General features: G+C 43.9%; 1 long non-coding RNA gene across 1 annotated transcript; it reads left to right on the top strand.

The window, feature by feature from the left end:
• Window positions 1-476: 476 nt before the first annotated feature.
• On the top strand, window positions 477-3011 carry LOC115617916. Its single transcript, XR_003994701.1, has 2 exons — window positions 477-1136; window positions 1708-3011. It is a non-coding gene; the product is annotated as an uncharacterized LOC115617916 (long non-coding RNA).
• Window positions 3012-6282: the final 3271 nt, after the last annotated feature.

Here is a 6282-nt window from a genome sequence, read left to right on the forward strand (position 1 = left end):
CCCTTTTTAAGGGAGTCATTAGAAAATTCCATGAGGTCTGGTTCAGGCTGGGTTCATCCGGAGAAGGATGCGAAATAGCCTCATTATTTTAATCCCCTTTAATTTCCCTCCTGACTATTTAGGTATCAGACAAGGAAGGCCACACCTTGGACACAGGCAATGAGGGAACTCTAGTCACTGGCAAGTATGGTCCTTGCCAGCCCATGGACTAGGGGTGAGGGTTCCCAAGAGGAATGTTGGGTTTATTTCCAGGAGCACTTTATAGCATGTCTAAGACATGCAGCAGACCACACCTCAACTCCAGGGTGGGCTTCATCTCATAAACCCGAGTCAATCTGGGGTGCTGGCACAGCCTTAGGCCCCCGTTGTTGGCAACTCTGGTGCACTCCTTGGGCACTAAGAGGTCTAAACTGGGTCAGATGAATGGTGAAGGGCCCTGTTCTCTTGAATAAACAAAACCTTGTGGCAGATGATGAGCTGCAGCATTAACATTGTACCCAATGTTAGGTGAGCAGAATGCTGCCCTAAGAGGTTAAATCCCTTGATTTTCCCTGCACTGATAGGTTAAAGCAGACCTAAGCTGCTTAGGACTTGCTCATCATCTACACTGAATACTTTTAGCCTTGCACTGAGGTGGTCCCAGGATCCCCAGTGTGTGGGAAGTGCTCAAATACATTTGGGAACCCTATGACAGCACAGAAGCCACTGTGCCATCCTCAGCTCTGCTGAAGACACACTGGTGGCATTGTCTACCAGCTGTAGTAAGCAGTGTGCAGGCAAAGGGCGAGGAGCCTGCTCTTTACCACTCAGCTCTGACAGTGACAACCGTTCAGGACAAAGAATAGGCTCGGTGGCTGTGGTGTATCCATGGCCAGGGCTCCTCAGAGCTGCAGCCGTGCATGGATGTGACCAGTGGATGCTGCCCTTTAGAAGCAAATTGCAGTTGGCAGCTGCTTTCATTTCACCCCATAGTAAAAACTGCTGCTCTGACGAGAACCAGTTTGTGCACAACGAGTAACCACAAGATCTTTGTTTCCTCATTCCCAGAATCCAGGCGTAAATCTGACTCAGAAGTTATTAATCTTTGCTGGATGAAAAGGAGGAATGCACCGTCCTGTGGATACAGTGTCTGCTTAGTAAGTATCTTTGTTCAAGAATAATCACAAATGTGCTAGGTGCTCTTCACTTGGGAGGTTATTGGTCATATTAGCATGTGTAGGTCATGATTACCTTTTATCCAGGCAGTTAGTAGATAGTTTGTAAGGACCAACTTGGAGCCTATTGAGCACAGCCATCCTTCCAGATCAGGTTTCCAGTGATGGACAATAACCAGCACAGTGTTAGCACACAGCATAGGGGATATTAAGTGCCTTAAAACCTGCAAAATGACACCTTCTCATCACACACAGTAAAAAGAATTGTAATTTAGTAAGTCATATGTTTCAAAGTTATATGAAATTGAGGAGTTAGGAAATGTGTTCATCAGACAAGAATTCGGAGGGTTCATGTACAAATCTGAGCGTAGCTTGAAAGAATGTATACAGCAAATTTGTACCAATAAATCCAATTTTTTGCTGTTATACAAATCCTCCAGGCTTCTTGCTGTACAGTACAGTGAAGCCTTCAGGCTCCTTCCTATCTTCACTTCCAAATAACAGCAGTATTTTCTAGTTGCTCTGCATGGATTCAACTCAGTGTCTTTGTCAGGACTGAAGATCTGAGTAACTGGGTTTCTTCTGCCTTCATTCTTCCCTCTACCACAAAGGAAGACCTCTTTGTTGAGGCCACGCTAGTTGTTGCAGAAAGAGAACTTGAAGTACAAGAACTTTACCAAAAGCTCATCCCACTCAAGCTGAAGGCAATGCCCTCAATGGTTTGGTGTCATGTGCGTTCAACCAGAAGTGTGCTCTGGACCTCTTGGCTGTAAATGGTACAGGATCACACCACGTTATAATCTCAAGCTCTAATCAGCAGAAACCTTAGAAGCAAAGAATGTCCGTGTTGTATGTGCCTCCAAACACACAGAAAAGGAACCACAGGCATCTCTATAGCTTGTGATTTGAAAGGTTAAAGGAGGTCACTTGAAAACCCAACTTACAAGCCAAATGGTTCCAATTAAGTGAGGCAGTTCCAGGACATAATCAATAGCAATGCCACATTGACTTGACTACTCCTTACCTTGACCTTTAAAGTCCTTTAAAGTAATTAGCAGTCAGTGTTTGGACTTTTAAAGACATCAGTAGGACTACAAAAAGGACTGTGTGACCTAAACACGCTTGTTTTGGCTTTAATGAAAGTAGGGGTATAAAAAACAACAAAAAGAATACTCAATATAAAGGCTTCTTGGTGGAATTGTAGCATCGGGAGGGTTGTGTCTGGTTTTCTCAGCCGGGATCTGTAAATGAAGAAAGAAGTGTGCTTTAGAACACCTTCATCGACAAGAAAAACACCAACTGAACAAGATGAGATGTCATGGCTTTCTCTGGAGCTTGGAAGTAGAGAACAATCACTGAGTAATTATTTTGATTGCCAGTTATCTGCATTATTATCCTGCTGTTCTGTTCTCAATCCCTTCTGAACTCAGTTTTGCTGCCCATCGGAGGATACAACAGCTTCCCCAGCATCCAAAAGAGAGTTATTTATTGACATAGCCTTCAGATTTATATGGTTTAAATTACAGTATGTTAAGGTGGAAAGTATGGTCACCTCATTGTACATAAACATCTTCTAAACAGTGTGGAAATCACTGAAGTGCCCAGTGCCTCAGCATCTTTGTTCTTAAAATGGGAATTTTGTAATTGTTACTGTAATGTTGTTAAGATTTAACATGTGCAAAACCTTTGCAAGTCACTGATTGTGAATCATGCAAAACTGCCACGTCCTGCTTTCTTAGATTACCAAGGTAATTTATTATGATATTTATTTGATGGGCTTGTCAGATCTCTAACATTTGAATTGTTATTTAACCCTTAAATATTACCTGAGGAGTAAATTTAGTCTGTTCAAAAAGATAACTAGCAGAGGTATTTCTTCTGGGGAATGAGCTGCTGGCATAATGACCATGGGGTGTATGTGAATTATAAACAGGTCTCTTTAGAAGTGACACTATCACTAATTAAAGAAAATTAAGAAGAAGGACTTGGGGTTGTTGGGTGATGCTCCTATGACCCAGCATCAGTGTGCGCTTGAGCCCAGAACCCCTCCCGTGTGCTGGGCTGCACCCCCAGAGCGTGAGCAGCAGGTCAGGGAGGGGATCCTGCCCCTCTGCTGCGCTCTGGGGAGAAGACCCCCCCTGCAGTCCTGATCCAGCTCTGGGGCAACAGCACAAGAGGGACGTGGAGCTGCTGGAGCGAGGCCAGAGGAGGCCCCTGGAGCCAGGCTGAGAGAGCTGGGCTGGGGCAGCCTGGAGAAGAGAAGGCTCCTGAAGGGGAGACCTTAGAGCAGCTCCAGTGCCTAAAGGGGCTCCAGGAAACCTGGAGAGGGGCTTTGGACAAGGGCCTGTAGGGACAGGCCAAGGGGAATGGCTTTAACCTGCCAGAGGGGAGATTGAGATGAGCTCTGAGGCAGAAGCTCTTCCCTGTGAGGGCGCTGAGGCGCTGGCACAGGGTGCCCAGAGAAGCTGTGGCTGCCCCATCCCTGGCAGTGTTCAAGGCCAGGTTGGACACAGGGGCTTGGAGCAACCTGCTCTAGTGGAAGGTGTCCCTGCCCGTGGCAGGGGCTGGAGCTGGATGAGCTCTAAGGTCCCTTCAACACAAACCATTCTATGACAATTCTATGAAAATGTCTGATCTGAAACATGATTTTACAACCCAGGAGTTGTCAGTGTCAGCAGGTAAATTGCTGTTTCTCAGTGCTGAGGCTGTTCGGCTTTGAGCACTGGCTCTCATGGCAATTCAAGGCCATGTGCTCGTGGTGCAGAAGGCATATCCTGCTGGGGTGGAAGAATTCCTTACTGCTGGATGTAACCGGCCGGGTAGAGCCTGGGAAAACCTCGGCTGCAATGAGCTCAGCAGTTACTAGGTGTCACTGCAGGCCCGGCGGAGGGAAGGGGAATATCCATCCTTTGGCAAACACCCCTGGAAGCGAAAGGCCAACAAAGGAACGCAACCCGCTCCAGCCGGAGGAGGTTTGCTCTGAGAGTATTCGCTGTGTTATAAACATAAGATCTAGAATGAAATAACTCATTTGGCATTTAGCATTGTTCCCAGCCATGACGAGTCTTTTAATTCCTGTTTATATGTGGTATTTTTCCTGTAACTGGTGTCTTGGAATTCAGAGAAACCTTTAGCGGCAGCATCATGATTTCAGACCTCATCATCAGCTCCTCGGTAAAGGGTTCTGCAAGACAGCAAGTGCCTGTCATTCACGGGTAAAATGTCTATTTAAAATGTGCATTCTAATTTTTCTCTTCACTAATCCTGGACAATGAATTGTAATAGGACCTAGAAGGTGAAGAACTGGCTGGCTTGGCCAAAGAAGGCAATTTCACATCTTCAGTGAACATTAACATGCTAAGTTTAATAATGATTTACCAAAGAAAGTTTCCTTACTCTTTTATTTCCATTTTATTTTGAGAGAAATGGAAGTCCTTGCTACTGGCTGAGGGAGCAGACTCCCTGTTCTGCAATGCGATTCAGCATTTACATCAGAAATGAGAGTTAATCTCTTCTGAGCCAATAATCATTGTCTACACAACTTATCTACAGGTGAAGTTTACTTTGTTTAAATACCCATTACAAAATCAGAGCTGAGACAAAGAAAAATATCTTTGTAATGGAAAATGGATCAGATATCTCTGCAATGGGTCGTTTAACTTCGAGGTCAAAGTCAAGGTTGGAGCTAGAACCTTTGGAGGCAGGAGTTTTACAATGACAAGGCAAGGGACAAATGCAAACTTGAGTTACTCTCAGATATGGGAATTGAATGATCCCAAACTTACCAGGTAAGTAGCAATGACCAAAGAAGTTCAAATAAGTATCTTAGCTACCTTCCAAAATCATTCTTTTCTTCTCATTAATTCATTTAAAACTCCCATTGTTCACAGAAGATGTTCCAGGGTGGATATTGCTAAGAACTTAGAAGTACTGTAGGATTGCAGAAGACTTTCTTTATCAGAACCAGTGGTCATGGTTAGGAACAAGCTGCAAGGAGATAGAGAGTTTGAAAGGGTGAGAAAAGGGGACCCTGAGCTCAGCAGGGGTGGCCATCTAAAAATCCAGTGGCTTAACATGGTGCTAGATCTTGAACCCTCAAACAACAGAAACAGGCAGGAAGCTCTCTCAGAGGACGAGGCTTCACTTGCTGTTTGTTCAGACACTGAACCTAGTGTTGAAAACAGCTCCGGGCTCCTCCTCCTCGATGTTTGCTGTAGACATGCTCTTGGACATCATAGGGACGAGCTGTGCCCTGAGCTGAGTAAGCACTCAATGTTCTACCCCACAGAATTCACACTTAGTTTTTGCAAGTAAAAGCAAAGTGTTTTCTTACAGTTTGTGATGACATCTTAACCCAGAATCCAGCTCATCACCCTGTTTTGCATATGTCTATGTCTCACTGTTAGCGTTTCTGTTTTAGAGCTGGATGGGTATGGAGAACTTCCTGATCAGCTCAAAGGAAAGAAAACACAGGGACTTTGTTGAAACAGAATCAGATGAAAACAAAAGCCTTATTAAATGAATGGTCTTTAACAAGATGCCAGCCTTCTTTTTAGATGTTCCAGCAAAAGCTCATAAAGACGATTTAATATCATATTGAATCTCACAATCAGGGGGAGTGTGAGCACACCCAGTGTGGAAGAAATCGAGTTCTACTGCAGTAGACTTCTGAAGAATTAAAGGACTAAAGCCCAACAGCCACAACTTGTACGTGATGGGGTTTATCTTTTTCTCTTCTCGTTGCTCACTGTTTTTATGGGGAACTTCAATGAAACATCTTTCCTGTACATTTGATATCATGTAAATTTTCCTGATTTCTGAAACTCGCATTTCCTGGCTTGTTTCCTCCCACTTTTTGATGTTTAATGTGTCTCTTTCATATCTTTTGCCAATTCATGAGCTCTTACATATTTAATGAGAACAATTAAACACGACTGTTGTAAAAGTGAGGTTTAAGCTCCAAAGCTTGCTTTCATTTTCCTCTGCTTTAGGCTGTTTGGAGCACTAAGAGAAAGGCAACCAGAATTAATAAAGCTTTCCCATTTTAACACTGATTAGAGATACAATTTAATGTAGCTAGAAAAAGCAAAGAGAATGCTTTTTAAGAAAATGAAAGCAGGAAAAATGC

This window comes from Strigops habroptila, chromosome 19, assembly GCF_004027225.2.
Source record: "Strigops habroptila isolate Jane chromosome 19, bStrHab1.2.pri, whole genome shotgun sequence".
Classification (NCBI taxonomy): domain Eukaryota; kingdom Metazoa; phylum Chordata; class Aves; order Psittaciformes; family Psittacidae; genus Strigops; species Strigops habroptila.